This window comes from Xyrauchen texanus, chromosome 1, assembly GCF_025860055.1.
Source record: "Xyrauchen texanus isolate HMW12.3.18 chromosome 1, RBS_HiC_50CHRs, whole genome shotgun sequence".
In the NCBI taxonomy this organism is placed as follows: Eukaryota; Metazoa; Chordata; class Actinopteri; order Cypriniformes; family Catostomidae; genus Xyrauchen; species Xyrauchen texanus.
The window spans coordinates 27,357,024-27,378,935 of record NC_068276.1 but is presented as its reverse complement, the minus strand read 5'-3'; the positions used below and the strand labels follow the sequence as shown (position 1 = coordinate 27,378,935).

The 21,912-nt window shown below is 36.8% G+C and overlaps 1 protein-coding gene across 2 annotated transcripts in view; it reads left to right on the top strand.

Annotated features, from left to right (window-relative positions):
- Positions 1–21,912, top strand: part of LOC127646451 (disintegrin and metalloproteinase domain-containing protein 10-like) — an 88,853-nt gene that overhangs the window by 21,439 nt on the left and 45,502 nt on the right. The gene's annotated exons all lie outside the window — the stretch shown is intronic.

Here is a 21,912-nt window from a genome sequence, read left to right as displayed (position 1 = left end):
CACTTTTCACAGAGCTGTACAGAGCGATTGAGACCCCCTGTGATTCTGCGCTCCAGGCTGTGCGGAAACAAATTGATCGAGGTAGATGTTCAGGGTCTGATGAGCAGCCCACTGACAGAAAGCTTCCCACCTCTGTGGTTTGTGAGCATGTCTTTTGGCATTGAGCAGTTCTCTGATAATACGACTGGCACCATATAATTATGCCTGAGGCAATATAGTAATATGCTCAGCATTTACCCAGAATGCGATTTTCACTGTTCTCATGCCAAGAGCTATCTTACAATGACAGCTACTATTCTCCATAACAGCTTCATGACTCAGTCTCACTAGCAAGTGGATAGCTCACAACTCACTGTTCCACTGTAAAGACATGAAGTGAGTTTAAAGCAGCTGCCAGCTTTTTACTCTACATTCTCTATCTTTAATCTATAGATTTCATCTGACACAACCTATTTTTGTAGACTTCATTGTAGTATTTTGAGATGAATTTATTTTTCAGTCCCCCGTGCAGTGACTCTCATGGAGTAGAGAGACTGATGGAATTGCATTGGGCTTTCATGAATAAATCTCAAATAAAACTTAAGCTCTGTATTTAGCTTAAGCTGTGTTAAATGCATAACGCACTTGTATTGAAAGCCGAAGGTGCACTAGAAGTGTACTAACCTGAAGTAGTTTTAATAGCCAATGTTGCTGTAGCTTAAGATCAGTCTTTGAACCCACTACACAGCTCCATTTTGGCTTGTTTTATGTAGAGTTGTACTACCTGGATCGGTATCGGCTCCGATACTGAAGCTTTTAGATGGATCGGATATCGGTCAGACGAGCCTGATCCAAATCCGATACTGTATGTTAGTCATGTTCGTTACTGTCAAGCTCAAACAATGACATAAAAGAACCATTAAAACACAATTCATATGTGGTTCATATGACTCGTGCATTGTATTTAAAGCCACTTGAAGACGTGCGATAGCTCTGTGAATCACAAAAGGCTGTATGTAATAAGTGAATGTATAAAATGCAAGCGCGTCTCCAGCGCATCAGTGAATGTGGTTATTTTTAGCCTTCACTTGATGTGCAATATTTGAGCGCTACTCAGGAATAACATCTCAGATGTAGATGCTCAATAGTTCAGTTCACTTATAATATGCATTTAGAACAGCACTGGAGAGTCCAGATACAAGCTGAAAAGATTTAGCAAAAAACATTTCTTCTGTTGACTTATACTGGAATTACTGTTAATTTTGCTGCTACATTATCCAGTATACTAGTTAATAATAAAGTATTTCTTAATAAGATATACATTTATATTGAAATAATGTGTAGTTAGAGGTTTGTGCTTCTTTACATATTAAAGAGTACTCCCAATTAGTTCCACACAATTATTTAAAGACATTCTAAACTGATTATGCAAAAAAACAACACTGGCATCGGATCGGGATCGGCCGATACTGAGATTTCCGATATCGGATCGGAAAAGAAAAAGTGTAAGGGTGCATCCCTAGTTTTATGTAAACCTCTCTCTTTTCAGGAAATAGTGTTCCCTTTTGACCTTTGTGTGTAATGTTTTTTTTAGGGTGGAATAAACTAACTCAAGAAAAAAATCAGCTCAGACAGGCAAGAAGTTAGACAGACACATCTGCGTGGGTGTTATGATCCTGTTAGCAAATGTTGAAAGCTATTAGTTGAGTTCCCTCACATAGCATTTTGATTGGCTTATTCTACATGGTGATATTGATCTATTCTGTGCTTTGGAAACATTCATTTTGTTTGTTTGGATGATATACTAATTCTGTTTTATGAGTGCACGTTTATGGAGATGAAACTTGCCGTGCTACCATTTCTTTTGAGAATGTAAACTGAAGGCCTCTGGTGTGTTCCTCAGACAGTTCTTGTGTGTGAGGTGTGTGTAGTGGGACTCCTGTGTTTGTGCAGAAATTAGTCGTCTTCACACACATGAACAAACAACAGTGTATTCCCTTGTTTCTTGATAGAGAACACACACACACACACACACACACACACACCAGTCCATACAACCATCTGCTTTCTTTCCCTCAGCCTGCCTGCAAGTGTTTGAAAGAGTGTTCAGCATCCTAAAAATAACCCATCCCTAGTGTTCCTTCATTTTCCCAGTCTCTTTCTCTGTTTCATCACATTTAGTGAAAAAATAAGGAAGACCGCAACATACAAAGGAAATACTGTACTGTTAAAGCTTTGGGGAGAGTGCCAAAACACTTGCTATATTAAATAGACATTGTGTTCTTGAAAAAGACTTGCTCTATACTGGGTTGCATAAGCTCTGATTACCTTTTTTCTTTTGGGCTTCAAAGGTCTCTTTTGAAGCCATTGTGATCAAACATGATGAAAGCCACCAATTTCGAAGGTGATTCTGGGAGTCCAAAGTGTGAGTCGGGTTGATGTTTAGGTGCAGGAACTTCCTCTTATTTTAGAACTGTGGCCCAGCATGTGAAATGCCAGTGGCCATTTATCTCAAGTGATAGTGTTTTTCCTTAACTGCATTATTTGTAATGCCTCATTATGATTGAATGCTGAATTTAAGTAAATGTATAATGAGTTTATAGAATATGATCTTCACTTTTTCTCTTCCAATCCGATATCGGAAATCTCAGTATCGGTCGATCCCGATCCGATGCCAGTGTTGTTTTTTGCATAATCAGTTTAAAATATCTTGGGAGTATTGGGAGTACTCTTTAATAGTTTCAACTTACACCTGGACTTTAAAGGATTCAGATCTCTTTTTTTGTTCAATTTAGTTGTAAGACATCAGTCAATTTTCATTCTTAGAATAGTTACTTTTTAGAACCCATTCAACTTAAATATTGTTGTGGGGAACATGCCATCTGTTGCAGGGCTCCTGTTCTTCTGTTTGCAAAAGTAATGTTTGGGAGTCTAACATTCATATTTTCTATTGACACAAAGTTGAAAATATAAATAACCGTCTTAAGACAAATGTTTTTGTGAAGCATATTATGTGTCTAAGATTTTTGCACAGGTGTGTGTGTGTGTGTGTGTGTGTGTGTGTGTGTGTGTGTGTGTGTGTGTGTGTGTGTGTGTGTGTGTGTGTGTGTGTGTGTGTGTGTGTGTGTGTGTGTGTGTGTGTGTGTGTGTGTGTGTGTGTGTGTGTGTGTGTGTGTGTATTAGGGCTGTAACGATACGCAAACCAAAATCACGAAAACAAACATCCACGATCCTGTGTCACGGTTCCTGAAGACCGAACCGCGACACACTCCCCTCTCCAACCCCAGAAGCCTGCCAACGGTTACAGATGCAGCCCCTTGAGCTCTTTACACACACTACAACAAAATTAATTTTCTCATTTCACAGTAAACATTACATGTACATCATAAAATGATTATGGAGGTGGCAGTGAGAGAAGCTGGTTTGTCTCCTCATATTAAGGGTTTTGCACACATTGAATCTTGCTTCGCAAGCAGGTTTGCATGCACCCTGTGTCTGTTGCTTGCTTTGTCACATGAGATAAGTCTTGGCTTTCTTTCACCGCAGTGCCACAGCAACAGCTGTGCTCGTTGTAAAGTATAAGATGCTTGAGATCGCATCACATAATCTTATCATGGATGTTGTTACACGATGGAACAGCTCAATGGAAATGCTGGAACGCTATCTCGAGCAACAAGCGGCTATAATGTCAGACCTCTTGAGCACAGAGGTGTGCAAAAATGCCCGTCAACTCGATACTCTGGATAGCGCCGACATCAGTGATGCCGAAGAAATAGTAAACCTTCTTAAACCGCTAAAAAAACGTCACCACCGTCCTGTCTAATGAAAATTGCGCCACCCTGTCACTCATTGTGCCCTTGAAATCCACGATCGAACATAGCATGACGAGAAATACTCTAAACTATAGCTAACATGAAGACAGCCATCCTGCAAAACCTCACAAGCAGATACAGAGGAACAGAATTTTGTTAGAGAGTACTGCCTTGGACCCCAGATTTTGATCGTTGCCCCACTTACTCCCTGAACAACGCAAAGAGGTTTTCCTCCAGTTGAAGAACAAATCGAACCAGTTACAGCAGGTATGTATGCATTACTAATTGTGTGAGAACCTGTTTATTTGCATTTGTGTGCGTGTTTGTCACTCCATTTGCATGTTGGTGTACTGTAACTGGAAGTAACCTAAACAAACCCACAAGCTGTTTGTGTTGAGTTGAACTTACTTGAACAGAACAATATTTGTTTTAAAGTTTTGGTTTTTATTTTTTGCACTTTTATTGCTTTAAGAATTTCTCTCTTAGGTGTCAGCTATCTTAATTCTAATTTCATGTTAAAATTCAGTTTTATTGTTCAGTGACACCTAGTCAATTGTTAATTTTCATACAGAAGGTTAAAATACAACAAAGAAAGTTATTGAAACTTGTTATTGCTTTGGAAATAAATCTGTTATTTTAATTGGTTTCTTTTTTACATTTAGTTCAAAATATCGTGATGCGTATTGTATCGTGAACCCAGTACCGTGATACGTATCGAATCGTGAGCTGAGTGTATCGTTACACCCCTAATAAATAAATAAATAAATAAATAAATATATATATATACACACACACACACACATTGTAATATATATCCTGTAAAATCACCAGCACACTTTTGCCAGAAATAACCTGCAGCAGTGAACTGGTCTGGTCTGATCCAGTTCATCATTGACTGGGTGAGAACACCTCAAACTTTACTGGCTGTGAAAACCAGCCTTCGGGGCTCATTATACTACATAGAAAATGCCATAAAAAGCGCATCTTTTGCGCATCCAACACAGCATTTTAAACTATTTTTGGTTTAATTCGTTTTATACCCATTTGCAGTCTCATTATCCTCTCCGTGCTCACAGTTCAGCGAGCCAGAATTACCACCGTAATGACTGTAGAACATGGACAACTTAATATTCATACTCATGTAATTCTTACAGATTTTTTAAAACAAACTTGCATATTCATCTGAATAACATCATGTCATGAGACAGCATATCTGAAAGTTTAAAATTGCAAACACTTAGAATTGCCAACAATTCACCCTACAGAGGCCACACTGTCATGCTTCAAGGGCTGAGCAAGCACTCATTCATTAGAGTAGCAGTGTGTGTGTGATTTCTTGTATGCTGGAAAAAAGATTGGCCCTTAGGCACGATTGCCGATCACAGACTTAAGATTAAGATCAGCCAATTTAGATTGTGGCCGATCGATTGGTGTACCCCTAGCTAATTGCATAATAGAAATATTTATCTCAAGTCAAGTCCATTTTGTAAAAAATGTAAAAGACACTCTCTCTAAGGATCAGTTCTGCTTTAACAAATGTGTGTGTGTGTGTGTGTGTGTGTGCGTGCTTTTTCTCTTGACACGAATTGTCTTCTGTGACATGTCAACCCCTCTTGGTGAAAAGAGCCTGTGTGTTTTATTCAATGGCTGGATAGTTTTCACATTAACAAGGCCTAATGTTCTTGGTTAGCACTGAATGTTGTTTTGTTTTAGTGCCTGACATTATCTCTCATCAGCTCTTTTCACACACACAAGCGTGGGGTGGTATGCCTGAAAACAATTGTCCAAGGCCAAAAGCACTGTATTGTCTGAAAGAGAGTAGTGCAATAATGAGTGAGTGAATGTGTGTTTGTGTGGTACTATGCGTTCTATATGTTTTACACTTGCCTATTTTGATTAGAGGTTTAAGCCACAGTATGCCAGAGGTGGAACAGAATGAGCCCCGAAGCTAATCTCTCCAAGGTGAGTCAACAGCAGAGGCAGAGAGACAGAGACTTGTGAATATTTAACAATATAAGATATTCACATGGATCACATATCGCTGTCATGATTTTAACCTTTTCCTGGTCGACTTGAGTCTATTGACTAATTTTATTAGATTTCACACCAGATCAGCCTGAACTTTTCAACACCTGCATGCTGTAATCTCAATCCTGTTACTGGTCCTCTTACATTGAGTTGAAGTGATATAATACCACTTACAGTTAGAGTGCAGACAGTGTACAGTAGCAGATGTTTTCTTGTCCAAAGAGAGCACATTTTCTTTAAGCACAGTTCCTCTGGAGCAGCCCATGTTTGCAGAGATAGTTTACTGAAAAAAAATTATTTACTCACCCTCCTTTGGTTCCATATCTGTATGACTTTTTCTTTGGATCACAAAAGGACCCCTTATACACCTGGTGTTAAGATGCATCTCGTGTGATCCGATCATTTGTGGTCAGGTGAGACACATAGCTGTTTAAACCTGGTCACTTAAATGCGTCTCCTGTTGTCACTTGTGATCGTATTTCAGGGGGAATGAGAATATGTATCATGATGACACACATCAAGTCACTATGTCAGTGTGTTTCTGCGTGATAAAAAAATGCAACAAAGTCAGAAAAGACAGAAAGTGTGGAAAAAAAACTAAACAAAAACGGAGCACAATTTCTCCCAGATGCATCTGAAAATGTATCTAAGCACAAACGCAACATTTCAAGCAGAATTGTCTGTTATTTTAGTGGATTAGTTTAATTAACCTGAGCTGCAGATGTTCTTGCTTCTCATAAGTATCCCTGCATGTTGATGCCAGATACACTAAAGAAGACCCGTGAAGTTCTCGTACTCGTGTATCTATCCATTTTTAAATTTTCTGATCAGACGGTTATTTCCTTTTAAACTCTTATTTTAGCACAGCAGTTGATTGACAGGTAAGGGGTGGTGCTTCCCTGATGCCGGGAAACATTCAGGACAGGTTAACCTCAAATGCGATCCTGCCATATGCATTTTTGACCATATTTATGTGTTTTTGTGATCAATCACAAACCATTTTAGACCCCGTTTAGACCATCCTGATCTCATTAAATTCACGTGAACATGAGAGAATTTTTGCAATTCAAAATGTATGCACTGTATAACACATTTGGATGCAGGTTTCCATTGAAATGTCCAGCTGGGGGTGCAAAAGTGGTGAATTTTAGATGTTTTAAAACGTACATCCCTAATGTAAAAGTTTTACCTGAACCTAACCAAAAGTGTTTTAATATATAAATGAGACGTTTAAAAAATGCATCCGTACCAAATTAACGGCTAAATCTCACCATTAGTGTTTTAAAATATAAATGAGACGTTAAAAAAGACACCCTACCTCCCCAATGCCTAAACCTAACCATTATTGATTTAAAAATATAAATGAGAGCTTTAAAAAAAAGACATCCTTAGCAAATCAACATCTAAACCTAACCATTAGTGTTTTAAAATGCAGAAGCAAAATTAAAAATAACATTTTTAAACCAACCACTTAATTTCATGCCGCTTCTATGACTCTGAAATTTCACATGTCAGCTTGAGTTTATGGCCGCATGTGAACTGGGTCATCCGATTCGAAGTCTAATGCCCTATCAGGTGAGCTACCGCGCAAGCTATTCATATTGTTATAAGTATATATAAGTAGGTGTGCCTGTAATACAAGCATTAAAATGAAACGATGCATTAGAGTAAAAGTGTGTGGATATCATAAAATAGCAGGGTCTGAGTAATAATGAGAAAAATATGTATTTATAAAGTCGTAATCAGCCAAGAAAGTCATGATTTGAGTAAAAGTGAACAAAGCTCACAGTTGTTGTAGCGCCTCTAATGTTCATTTCCACTAGAATCTGAAAGGAATTGTATCTGGAGACATACCGAACAAGTTTAGCAAATATGTATATAGAGTCACGTTTTCACTATGACACCAGGTTGGTTTAGGCATGTATTTTAGCACTGAACACATGTGATCCGATCACAAAAAACGCATCTTAGTACCAGGTGGAAATGGGGACAGGGAGATGTTAAGCAGTATTCTAGTCTCAAGTCACCACTTCCATTACATCTTTTTTCCATACAGTGAAGGTGAATAATGAGTAAAGTTGTTATTCTGTGTAACATCTCTTTTTGTGTTTTATGGAAGACACAAAAGAAAGTCTTGTGTTTTGTCTTCTAGGGAGGTAGCTGTATACAATATTGTCAAAGTAGCAGGAAGTTAGAGTACATTTGTTTGTTTTGTTGTTTTCACATTTGGGAATGCTTCTTTGTTTTGGGTTGTTTGGCCAAATGAACAGTGCCAATTATCAAGTTTAGACAAAAAATAATTCCAGCTCTCTCAAAGGGTACAATGTTATAAAAACAAGCAATTTACACTGTTTTACAGCTATTTATGTTTTGCTGATTGCAAGGGTGTTAAGAGATTAAATTACACTCAGTTCATACATTAACCTGGACTTTATTGATTTATTAAGAGGTTGATTGCACATGATCACATGATCTTCCTCATCTCCTCTGACTGCATAAATATACCAGTCAGGCACAGGGTGAACCAACACATTAAATGAATGTGTTTGTGTCTGGGGTTTATTTATTGAGTGCATGATGTGATGTTTCTGTCTCTCCTAAATGCTGATGCTGCACTTCTGTCAGATTGTCACTTATTGGTTTCCTAGTACAGAGGACTGATACCATTTCCCTGCAGGCAAATTTTAGAACTGTGCTGTTGTTTTTAGTTGACTACTACTTGAGGAGATGATTTGTGATATGTGAAATACTTCAGAAACTTGTTTACCTCCCTACTTTCGGTGCCACCTTTAGATATGTGGAGTTACTAAGAGGTTGTTTAGTATCTGTAAAGGATATGTAAAGCCTCCTCAATGCCACGGATCAACTCTGTTCTGTGATAGTAGTGTCACTTTGTAGGATTTTACTCCATTCATGTGGCCTCTTTTACACAATCGTGGCCAAAATAACACCACATTTTGTTGCAGTGAATAAAAGAATGCCTGCACTTGAATCCACATTTTCAACCTTACTTGTTTTTATTGTACAAAATCACTCTTAATGTGCAAGCCTGCTTGATGCCAAGTCGGTCTCATTTGCATTTTAACAGAATAGTATCTCCTTACTGCAATTATCTAACTAAATTAGCTTACAATAGTTAATAAAATGTTCCTGCTTCAGAAAATGTTCCTTTTAATTATTCTGTCTTATTACAGAAGAATGTAATGGAAGAATGTTTTTTTGTTGTTGTGATAATCGTTGTTTTAGTCTAATTTCTAACTAACTTCATAAAGACAAATAAAGTCCCTGTCTGCACTTACTGTTGGCCATTTTCCACTTAGAGTTTATTATTTTTTTTATTACTTTAATTACACCACCTGTGTACTAGTGCCGGTATTATCAGCAGATATTAGCCTTTAACTGATATATCAGTATCTGTTATATCACATATGTGTATGTGTACCAATATGTGCAGATATAAAAAAAAAAATCTGAATATATATATATAATGCACAAAACAATGCTTTAGAATTGGTGTCATTACTTAGTTTGTCCAGCAGAGCGTGCTCCGACTCCATTGTTTACAGAGCTGACTCTGAGCTGAACGGCTCTGCAGACAGGGCGGAGTTAAGTGGTGCGGAGTTAAGCGGTGTACTTTCCGTCACAAAGAGCTCATAGATAACTAGCTAACCATGTAGCTTCTTTCATTGCTTGTCTGCTGAATGGAAGGTAATTTGTAAACATGTATTCACCAAACTGTTTTGTTCAGGATTCACAGTTTGGTATTAGGTTTGCAGCGATATACCGGTTTCACGGTGTACCACGGTATGAAAATTGACGGTTATCATACCATGTACATTTGGTTATCTATGATATTGAGAAAAAAATGCAACCGAACAGAGAATCTCACATCCACTTGCGCATCACCTTTCCTCCTTGTCTGCCTGTCAGACTCGTCAACTTGTTTCACACGCACACACACACACACACACACACATGCAGCGGAGAAATTGTCAGAGAGAAGCGAGGCGAGGGGGGTCTGATATAAGTGAGTGTGTGTGCGTGTGTGAGTTTCTCAACTGAATAGAACCGAATAGACGGACTGGGTCGCTGATAGCAGGGAAAGAACAATGCCATGGTTCTCCCATTTAAGATATTTCGGCAGCCGCCCAAGTGATAGCCTATTAAGGACTGCCGAGGCAGATTTAATGATAATCTCGCAAACAGATAAAGGCTTATCTACACTTTTCCATGATGTGTAACAAGCTCTTCTAGTGAGACTTTTCTAGTTTAAAGCATTACGGAGGAAGTCAAGTCGAAACTCTAAAACAGTAGGTAGACCTGACATGCCAAAGAGCAACTGTGCTATGTGCCAAAAATCACCTTTACAAATTTGTTTCAGGATTTTACATGAGTAAAAGTAACTGTTATATTTTGACAAAATGTTATAGTTTCTTATGAAATAATCTAAAGGTAGAATCTATTAGACCTCATTTTATATCAACAGTGGCAGTTTTAGTTAAAGTTTCAAGATGTGTTTCAGCTTGTATTATTTTTCATAAATACATTAATTTATTATTATTATTACTATTATTTAAGACTAGCACACTGACCTACCCATGGTAAAGAGGAGCCTTTCCTCCTGTGTAATATGTGTATAAATATGTAATATTATGTAACAAACGGGATAATAATGGGCTGTTGACATCAACAACAAAAATAATGTCACTTGATGCGTGTCCTTGTACTGGTAAACCATGAACAAAACTATACAACATAAAAGGAAATGCAACCCAGGATACATTAAATACAGGTTATGTTTAATCTATGGCAGGTCGACATTTGATGTCCAATGTAAAATCTGTCCTGAAGCAAAACCAGGATAAAGGTACAGACAGGAGCATTCTGGCCTCACTGTCACGCACCTACAGTATATGTTAACTGTTAATAATCATCGGACATTACTTTAAAAGCTCACACAGCTGATGTTATTTTTCATTTAGCAGTTCATTTAACATGTAAACTAACATGCTTTAGTTATATAACATGTTATACTTACATGATATTTTGTGTCATGTTTATAATTTGGTTTTATTATAATTCTGATAGCTTACTTATTTTTTCTATTTATTTTCAAAAGCGAGACTTATTTTTTAATTTTTTTCTTCAATAAAAAAAATAGTTTCAAGGTTCAATTATGATAAAATGTTTGCACAAAATAAATAAAATAACCCTTCTGTTTTCACTAATAATAGTAATTGTGTAATACCGTGATATCGTGAATCTGTGAAATTTTCTGAGACTGTTATCATACCGTGAAAATCTCATACTGTTGCAACCTTATTTGGTACCTCCTTCAAGTGAACAATTCCAGTCGTTGCAATTACAAAATGTAATATTTAAAAGTTTGGTTTTCCAATACTGAAAGTTTCCCCTGAACGTGTGTAGCAGAATACGTTGTAACGCCGCTGGCGCTGCTTATCTCTTGTCTCGGCAGGTATAAATGCTTCTTGTTTTACAACCTGCCAATAATTGACTGGCAGTATTAAAATAGTCAGCATTTGACTGATATTAAACATACAGTACTGATGTTTATTTAGCTATTTATTGTATTTTATTTATTCTTTATTTTCTCAGTGTTCATTTCTAGAATTTGTTTACAATGTATTATAATAATAATAATGTAAAATATTTTTTGATAAAACTTTAGGAAAGCAGCCTACTGAGTACATTTGCATAGTCAAATCGGTGAACAATCCACATAGAAAATGTCTGTTTTCATTCCAGCTCAAAAATGAACTATATCGGCCACCATATCGGTGATCTGTGAATTTTCCACCTCTAGTATCTGTGTCTGTCACAAAAAAATCCTATATCGGTCGGGCTCTACTGTGTACTCATACGAGCTGATAATTAAAGTGGAATTACACTGGCTAAAGACATTTTAAATGAAAATTGTCCCCTGAAGCAAGAGGTTTTGCTATCTATGGCCAAGCAAGTTAAAATCTTTAAAGATAATTTTAAACCGTAATTGATGCTCACTGAGCTAATCAGCATTATTAAGAATATTGTTTTATTATGATTTATCATAATTTGCATGATTTTGTAAAATATTAGGCTATGCTGAATGTGTTACTGTAACGTTTGGTGCCCAAAGAGTCAAGAGGAGACGCAGGAGTAGAAACTTTTTAAATCCTTTTAATCACAATAACAGGAGTGGAACAAGCACTGGAGTGAAACATACGCTGGAGTGACATCAAACATAACAATTCAAGGACTGACAACTACTGACAAAACTAGAGGGTAAACACTTTGAACTTAATGAGGGAATGACATACAGGTGGGGATAATGAGGGAGTGATCAGGGCAATGACTTCTGGGAAACGTAGTGCAGGAGAGAACTTCAAAATAAGAGCCCTTGAATGTGGTGAAGACAGACTGTGACAGTTACTGATTGTAAGGTAGAAACATTTTAATAAATTCAGTTAACAAAGAAAAAAATTATTTAAATAAATTTAAGAATTGTTAAAAGGTTAGTATGTTGTTTACTTATTTGGAGGTGTAGGTGGAAGTGACATGCCTGAGTGAATGAAGTGGTTGCATGTTCAAATGTTGAGTGTTATTTCTCCCTGCATTGTGTTGTTTTCTGTGCCCCACGAGTAGCTGCAGCCACTGTGACTGCATGTGGAAAAGGACTGTGGAAAAATGAAAGACAGAAAAAATATGTAATGAGAATAACTGCTATGAGTGTGAGAGTGTGAGAGTGTGAGAGTGTGAGAGTGTGAGAGTGTGAGAGTGTGAGCGTGTGAGCAAGTGAGTGTGTGGTGCTACATTGTGTACTGTGTAGGTCATTGATGTTACAAAGCCCTCCCCAATTGGAATTGAAGACTATTCATGGTAATCTGTGTTAGCTCCTTGTGTCCAAACTGGGTTTTTTCATCTTTCTTTCTTCTCATGCCTTTAGTGAAACTACAGCTGTGTGGGTGGGGTCATATGAGAGGTGCTGGGCTGAATGTAATGCAAATTATACACTTACCAAGCACTTCATTAGGAACACCTGTACACCTACTTATTCTTGCAATTATCTAATCAGCCAATTGTGTGGCTGCAGTGCATAAAATCACACAGATAAGGGTCAGGAGCTTCAGTTAATGTTCACATCAACCATCAGATTGGGGAAAAATGTAATCTCAGTGATTTGGACCATGACATGATTGTTGGTGCCAGATGGGCTAGTTTGAGTGTGAAGTTCCCTGCTGCTTCAAGTGGTCCACCATCATCCCTGTCCCAAAGAAACCCAAAATCACCAGACTTGATGACCGTAGACCCATCGCTCTGTCTGTGGTCATGAAGTAATTTGAGAGACTGGTGTTGGCCCACCTGATGGACATCACTGGACCCTTTCTTATCCCCTTTTCAATTTGCTTATCGAGCAAACAGGTCTGTGGACGATGCCTTCATAATGGGATTGCATCATATCCTGCAACATCTGGACAGACCAGGGGCATGAATGGATCCTTTTTTGTGGACTTCAATTCGGCTTTTTGTGGACTTCAGTTCGGCTTGTGCCTCACATCTCACCAGAACCGTCAGGCACAAGAAAAAACCTTTCCCTTTGACTATCCATTTCATGAACAGTTAAAACTGCCCAATTGAGCAATAATTATGTGCAATATACAGCCAAGTCTATTTATATTTATCCAACATATTGTACCTCTTCTTCCATTACATTCCCTTGCACTATCTGTATATAAAAATTTGTATATTATATATATATATATATATATATATATATATATATATATATACTATTTTATCTAATTATGTATTTCTATATATACTTCTATTTTCTATTCACATTTTTTTATTATCTCTGTCTTTTTATTATCTCTGTTTTATTGTTTGTGCACTGGAAGCTTCTGTCACCAAGACAAATTCCTTGTATGTTTAAGTATACTTGGCAATAATGCTCAGTCTGATTCTGATACTGGCAGTTACTTGGTTAAAAGATGGTTTTTGGTTTTGCATCCTTACATGAAAAAAATCAGAATAGCATAAATAACACAGTCATGTCTCAAACATCAACTTTGAAGCCATATTAAATGACTTATATTTACTTACAATTACTTATTACATACTTAAAACAACAACAACAACAAAAAACAGCAGCTTCAAAATTCAGTTTTGAGACATGACTGTGTGTCATTTATGTTGTAGAATAAATGCCCACGTATCATTGTTAACCACAGACCTTATTATACTCCAATCCAAAACTGCCATTATAAAACCCCATAGGAAAATGCAAAGAAAACCCATGGTGAATTAGCCTTCCGGTTTCGCCTACAAATTGACGTCACAGCTGAACAGCTCTACATGATTAGTTTTAGAGTCTAATAACTTATTCCACACTTTACCTCACACAAAGCTATTAATTGCTGTCAGGGAGCAAATAGGATGCAGCGCATTGTCCATTGGACTGCTTTTAAACTGGATTTTGCTGTTGTTTCTGAATAAATTATTGTGATTTAAATGTATCTACGTTTTAAATATGGTTTGAAATTGTTATGTTTAGGGGTAGGATGGGATTAGCAGCTGTTAAATATAAAGTATATAAATGAATATATTGTAATTAATTATTGTCACTGTACATTAATCTTCCTGTTATGTCTTTTTATATGGTTTAAAAGTGGTTATGTTGAGGGATTTGGGTAGTGTTAAGGGATCTAAAATATATAAAACATTAAAAATGTACAAATATTTGTATTGTGTTTAAATATCTTATAAATGATTTATAGAAATATATTTATAATGGATTTGTGTATTCAAATATAATTGTAATGGATTTGTTTATATTTTAAGTTTCTAAAGCTGTAAATATGTAATATGTTTACATTTTAGATGCTTTCAAAATGTCCATATTGTAAATTTGATCATCTATCCAAACAAAATATTATTATTTTTTAAATGTTACAATTTTAACGTACAAACCACTGCGTATATGATGAAATCCAGCTGCTCACACAAACGCACTCACTCTCGATATTCCCGACTGTTCACCACCCCATCTCCCATCTGTGATACAGCAGTCTAGTAAAGCGTTTCTTTATAGCTCTGTAGTAAACCAAGGGAGCACCAAATACTCAGTAAATCTTCTGCTGTCTTATACGTGGCCATTTTACTCCAGATTCATCTAACATCTCAGTTACAACCTGTGCTACTTGGCATAATCATATTGTTTTTACGGCTTTAGTTACTATGCATCTGAAATCCACTTCTACTCATATTGAGAGCCTGAGCTGGTGGATCTCATTAATTTAGATGCATTACTGTAAACATAATTGAAAGTGCAGAGTGCTGGGTAATTACACTGCTGGTGGGAGTGAATTGATTCTGGCTGAGATCGGCTGTTTTGGGAGACAGCGGTCTATTCCCGGAACTGCTCTTAATGGCTGCATTGTGAAAGAGAAGCCATAGAGGCACAAAAGATCAAAGTTGGAACCAGATCACTCCCTTTGGCTTTTAGGCATGTTTACACAATGAAGCTTTCCGGTTGCTTGACAAATGTAAGAGAAATGCAGTGATTAATTGCATGAATCGGCTATTGAAGGCTCTAATGAGGGGGCCGTCTCTACTGCATCTGATGTTGTGTGCTATCAGATGAAGTCTAATGATCTGTCAGTGATGAAACCCATTACAATTTTGATAAGCTGTCTGCTTGCAGCTTGCATATGAGAGGTGTGCTGTGTGTATTTTGTTTAATGATAATCATTTTTTCCACTTGAGTATGCAACAAATACTGTAACTCAGAGTACTGAAATTAGTCAATAAAATCTTAAATGATATGTTAATGAATCAGACAGATGTCTTTGGCAGATGCTACACCACATTTTTTTTAGTCTTTAACGTTGCATTCTTAAAGGAATAGTTCATTCAATAATGACACTTCTGTCATCATTTACTCTCCACACCTTTATTGTAATTTGAATTATTCATTGATTACAACTTGCAAAATTTAGCATAATTGTTATGCTTTTTTTTGTCCATGAAATGACATGAAATGTAGACTAGGGCCCGTCAAGCTCCAAAATTATATATAAAAAAAAAAAAATACCATTAACGTCATCCATATGACTCATGCACACTATTTAAGAGTTCACTTGTTTGGGTGCAGATCCGAGTGCATTTGCCATGTGCATATATGCCTCAAAGGACTGAAATCCGTGATGTAAACAATTACTAAATTGAGTATGAGTCCCACTTTTGGGACATAGAGTGCCCTCTGAGTATTTGGACAATGAGAGCCTTTTCATACTTTTGACTCTGTGCACCACCACAGTGAATGAAGCAAACAATATGAAGTGCAGACTGTCAGCTTTAATTTGAAAGTATTTACAAATTGGAAAGGAATTATAGCTTGTTTTATACACAGACCTGCTAATTAACATAATCATATCTAAAATTACTTGGTTGAAAATCTGAAGTCTGGAACTCATGGACATCACCAAATTCTGGTTTCCCTCCACAGTGATGCTTTGCCAGGCCTTTACCGCAGCTGTCTTAAATTGCTGCTTGTTTTTGGATCTTTCTGCCTTAAGTTTCACTTCAGCAAGTGAAATGCATGTTCAGTTTGGCCGAGGTAAAGTGAATTAACCTGCCATTAAAGTATATTTCACTTCTTTGCCTTGAAAAGCTCTGTGGTTGCTTTCACAGTATGTTTTGGGTCACTGTCCATCAGTACTGTGAATCACTGTCCTCTAATTTTTGCAGCATTTGGCTGAATCTGAGCAGATCGTATAGCCCTAAACACTTCAGAATTCATCCTGCTGCTGTTGTCAGCAGCCATACAATCAACAAACATAAGTGACACAGTTCCATTGGTTGCCATACATGCCCATGTCATAACACTGTACCAACCATATTTCATAGATGAAGTATGCTTCGGGTCATGAGCCGTTCCTTCCCTTCTCCATTCTCTTCTCTTCCCATGATTCTGGTACAGGTTCATCTTAGTTTAATCTGTTCAAGAAAATTGTTCCAGAACTTGGCAGGCTTTTTAGATGCTTTCTGGCAAATCTGGCCTTCCTAATCGTGAGGCTCACAAGTGGTTTGCACCTTGTGGGAAACCCTCTGTATTTACTTTTCATGAAATCTTCTCTTGTTTGTAGACTTTGTTGACTAGAACCCATTTCCACCTGGTATTGCGATGCGTGAGAGATGAGACACATAACTGTTTAAACCTGGACATTTAAATGCATCTCCTGTGACCAGTTGTGATAGGATTTGGAGGGGAGGGATTTGGATGAGGGAATCTGTTTCATGATGACATGCATCAATCACTTTGCCAATATGTTACTGCATGATAATAAACAGCAACAAATTTAGAAAAGACAAAAAGTGCAAAATAACAAACAAAAACGTAGCGCTATTTCTCCCTGATGCAAGTGAAATTTAAGCTAAACACAAAATCAACATTTGAAGCAGAATTGTCCATTATTTTAGTGGATTAGTTGAAATAACCTGAGCTGTAGATGTTCTTGCTTCTCATAAGTATCCACACTGAAGAAGATCCACGAAGTTCTCGTGTTTGTGTGTGCATCTGCTTTTTAAAATGTTCAGATCGTTCATTTTGTTTTCCTTTTTAATGCCGCTTGTAACCGGCAAAGTTTAAACTCTTGTTTACAGCACAGCGATTGATTGACAGGAGAGGGGAGGCGCTTCACTGCAGCCAGGATGTATACAGGACAGATTAGTGTTTACACCTCAGATTTGATGCGTTCAGATGTGTTTTTGACCACATACGGATGCGGTTTTAGTGATCCGATCACAATATGTTTTAGACCCCGTTTAGACATGTATTTAGCGCTGAACACATGTGGTCTGATCACCTTGGCTTGATGTTGTAAAGTGGTTCTGCAACAAGGAAAGAATATTCATGGTCATCCAGGCCTTTTGGTGTTGCTGTGCTCAACAGTGTGTTCCTTCTTTTTATGAATGTACCAAATTGTTGATTTGGCCACTCCTAAGGTTTCTGCTGTCTCTCTGATGGATTTGTTTTTTTTTTTTTTTGTTTGTTTTTCAGCCTAATGATGGCCAGCTTTACTTGTACTGACCACTCTTTGAACCTCATAATAAGAATGTTGAGCAACCTTCCAAATGCAGATTCTACTTTTAAAATCAGCTCCATACCTTTTAACTGCTTAATTTTTTTATGAAATAACCTGGAAACAGCCCACATCTGGCAATGAAACCTCTTTTCAGTCAATTTTCCAATTATTTTTGAGCCCCTGAAAATGGGAGTTATAAGTATACAAAATCCAGTTATTCCGTTCACCCAATTTGGATGTTAATACCTTCAAATTAAAGTTGACAGTCTGCACTTAATTTAAAATACATTGTGGTGTACAGAGCCAAAATAATGAAAAGTGTCTCACTGTCCAAAAACTCATGGAAGACACTGTACAGTATGAGTAAATTTGTTACTGGATGTCAGTGGCCATCCTGCTTTCTTTTATATCTCTTCATGTGGAAGAGAACTTCAGGTTTGTGATTTCATGCATTTCAGTGTGTTAATTTGCTGGGCTTTAGGTTTGTTTTTGTTTATATTGAATGTGTTCAATTGCTGATACACAAATGCTGCTCTCCCAGCTGTTCACATCCAATCATCACATCCTGTCGATAAGTTTAACCCTTTGCAGTAATGAAAAGTTGAAATGCTGCTAATTTGTTGGAGGATCAGCAGCAGTTACCAAGGTGCTCAGGTTTTCATATGAGACCTAGTGGGAAATGGATCAGTCTCTGACAGTTGGAATATTTTCTACACAAAAGCTGTAATTGTGTTTAACGTTCTCGTTTATAACGCCTTAGTTGAGCATGCTTTTTTTTCATAGTTTATGAATAGAACCAAAACAGGAAACCATTAAATTGGCCATGGGGAAAATTGTTGCTGACAACATTTAGACAACAATGGTAATTTGTAGCTAGATTGAGGTTTCATATATAGCTTTTTCATTCCACCCACAAAGCACCACTTAAAGGATTAGTTCACATAAGGGCAATATAAAGGTGCTCTAGATGACTCTGGTGGTTAAATTCATGTCTTCGGAAGCGAGTCAATTTCCACTTTACTTTCACTTTCTCATGCTCCTCCTGTTTTTGGTGATTCACATTATGGCTGCACAATTAATCGAAAACTAATCACAATTACGACTACGGCTGCCACGATTATGTAATAGTGAAAACTGGCGATTACAGTGTTCAATTAAAGTCTGCTCCTGTTGCATCAATGGTTTATATTTACAACATGTTTTTGCAGCGGTTAAGTATTCTAAACAATCACTAACATTTCAGTTTAGCAATGAAACGGCAATGGCCAATCAGAGCCGCTTAGATTAGTCCTCCGTCCTATCAGTAAAGACAACTGATCCTAATGCGCAAGCTTTATTGTGGCATGGGGGGCGTGGTCATGTGTCGGTCTGTGGGAGAGAGAGAGAGCGGTAAGGCTTGTCACCTGGTTTGTAATTACCTCTAACACCTGTGTCTTGTTATAGGGATACGGAGAGAGACACATGACCACGCCCCCCATGCCACATTTATGTTCTAGCTCTGTTCGTGTGGCACACAAAAAATTCATAATGATGAAACATCACCTGACACTTGAAAAGAATCTGTAGAACAAGAGCGAAAAGAACTTAGGATTCATTGCATATTGCACCGCTCGCTTTGAACATAAATGTAAATACACTGAAAATTAGCAACACGACATAAGTAAAGCGATCCTGTTCTACAAGGCACAGACGCGTTGTAAATAATTGATTTATTATGCTGATTAGACAGCTTTGTTTTTAATGAGACCATTCGTGAGAGTGCAGAACATTGTGCGGAGCGTCATTGAGCTTGCGTTGAAATGCAGATCTCAAACAGTGTAATCCTGCAGTGAGTGACAGAAGTCATTGTAATGGGAGAGTTTGTCGTTGCTTGATTTCTGTGTACAATTTATTAAAAATGTAATTACAGGTTTTTTTTTTGTCATGTTAATAAGTAGGCCAATGTGAATTTGATTTGTACAAAATAGCAATAAAGTAATTCAACTGTTCTAAGTGTGTTTTGGAGGTGTAGTCAACATAAAGATTATGACATGAATAGGAATCACCGTCATTGTTATCGCGTCTGCTCTTATAAGACCCATTTGCCACGCAGATTGGTATATTTAACATTTTCACGAATCGCACAAACTCTGATAGCAAATTACTGTTTTTAATTTCAAAGTGCAACCACTGAGGCCAAAAATGATCCAACGATGATCTTACATGAACAAGATCGCCATTGAAGATCTAACAGGATTAATGATTCCCTGTCCCGCCACCAAAGGGCTTACTGAACGCAGTAACTTGGTCAATTTAAATCAGCTGTTAATAAGTTTGAATATTGAATATGCCTTATTATTTACTGTACGTGGACTAATAATTTAAGCAGTAATTTAGCAATAATTTAATTTATTCTATTCCATAGATATCCATTTAAAATATTTTTTATTTGCCTTACCTTAACAAACATTATTACAATATGAAATGCAATACAATATAATATAATGCTTAAATGATGCTTAAAAGAAACTGGAGTGCAGCTCATATCCACCATTGAACTCTGCTACTCTGAAGAACCACACGGTTGCTTACTTTGTGACGTCATGGTAATTTAATATTTTAATCCACGTGAATAATCGCGATCACAATATCATTTGCAATAAACGATAATTATGATTTTTGCTACAATCGTGCAGCCCTAATTCACATCCTTCTTCCCTATCACCCCCTAATGGACAGGGAGAGAATTTATGACAAAAAATTACTTCTACTACTACTTGATCCGTTTCTCACCCACACCTATTATATCGTGTCTGAACACATGGATTTAACCATTGGAGTCTTTGTTTATTTTGGAGTTTGGAGTGAAATTTTGGCACCCATTTACTTTGCATTGCATGGACCTTCAGAGCTTAAATATTCTTCAAAAAATCTTTGTGTTCAGCAGAAGAAAGAAAGTCATACACATCTGGGTTGGTATGAGGGTGAGTAAATGATGAGAGAATTTTAATTTTTGGGTGAACTATCACTTTAACTCAAGTCCAGCACTATTTTGACAAGTGTTTGGGTGGGGTTTGTTTGAGGGCTTGGCCTTTCTGGAGGATTGAATATGGTGGATGTTAGTGATCTATGTCTAACATCTAGGAGTGTCACTTAAAAATAAAATTAAGGAATCAATTATCAATTTATTAAATAAAAAGTTAAAATGTAAATTAATAATTCACTTTTGTTTTCAAATAAACAGCCATGTTTAAAACTTTTCATTTTAAAAGTATAGTTTAATGTAATGATAAATTAATAAACAGAAATATTTAAAACTATTTAATTCATGTTTAAAAGTGTAGTTATTTATAGCAATAAAATAATGCATTAATATTACACTTTTCTAATTGACATAAATAATAATCATTGGATATGACTACTTATTTGTCAGCTTGAAAAGTGATGCATTTGTTTACTTTTAATTTTTTAACTAATTATTCCTTCATTATATTTTTAATTCCTACATACTGAAGAGACCTGTTCTGCTGTTGAAATTTGACTAATAAAAATTAGACTGTGTGTAAATAATATCAAGAGCTGTATTGAGCAGTTCAAATATACTGGCTTAAATCACCAGTCTGTCTTTTTAAACCCACTTAATAGGAGTAAATATTGTAATTCCAGGTGTTATTCTTAGATTAATGGAAGTCTCAGAGAATGTCTGATATGTTCCTGTTAATTGACTCACACATGTAATATATTTTATGTGTGCAAAATGTATTTCTCTAGCGTAAATGTGGCTGTGAGTTGTGAAAACTTGTTAATGAGTCAATTTGTTAATGAGTCAACTTCATGTTCGTGTCTCTGCATAAGTGGTAGGTGTGGTGCTGCCTGTCAGTGCTCGTCGTGGGGTATGTGTGTCTTTGTTGTGTGTTGAAGTGGTTTGGCAATATGGTATGAATGGCATGTTTTACTCCTATTGTCCCTTTGTATTGGAAATTTTTTTTACAATGGTTTGAGTTCAACTGATCCTAAAACTTTAGGCTTTA